Raw genomic sequence first — 474 nt, 5'->3', positions numbered from 1 at the left:
GCAGGGGGGAGGGGGGCGTCTCCCACCCAGGTGCCACCGTTTGAGGGAATCTGCACTGCGCTCAGGCCTGGCCGTGTCTGAAGAGTAACACTGTCCTTATCCCTGAAGGAGAAGCTGAGTCACAGAGGTTAGGTCTGAAGCTGAATAATTTAGGGCCAGAGCTTAAACCAGAATTCAGGGATTTCGACAATGAAGACGGGCAATCCATCCAAAAACAGGCCACATGGTTTGATGAAACAGTAGCCCTCCAGTTTAACTCCATTTATTAACAGCACTTACATGTGTTTCCTAGTTTTTTAACAGCAGCAGAACTGACTTCTTAAAGTTTATATAGTCTTTTAACATTTCTTTTAGATTTTGTAAAATATGAAAAATTGTTAGAACCTCAGGGTCTAGACCAGACAACCTCATCATCGATTTGGAGCGTTGGGAACAGCGACCCAGATGCCGCCGGGGCCGGGCCGGGGTGCGGGG

At 48.1% G+C, this 474-nt stretch overlaps 1 protein-coding gene across 1 annotated transcript in view; it reads left to right on the top strand.

Annotated features, from left to right (window-relative positions):
* The window catches only part of UBASH3B (ubiquitin associated and SH3 domain containing B), a 37,283-nt gene that overhangs the window by 4,617 nt on the left and 32,192 nt on the right, over positions 1–474 (top strand). The gene's annotated exons all lie outside the window — the stretch shown is intronic.

Source organism: Myotis brandtii, unplaced genomic scaffold (genome assembly GCF_000412655.1).
Source record: "Myotis brandtii unplaced genomic scaffold, ASM41265v1 scaffold1089, whole genome shotgun sequence".
NCBI classification, from domain to species: Eukaryota; Metazoa; Chordata; class Mammalia; order Chiroptera; family Vespertilionidae; genus Myotis; species Myotis brandtii.
The sequence above is the reverse complement of the archived record's forward strand: the minus strand, read 5'-3'. Positions and strand labels throughout refer to the sequence as shown.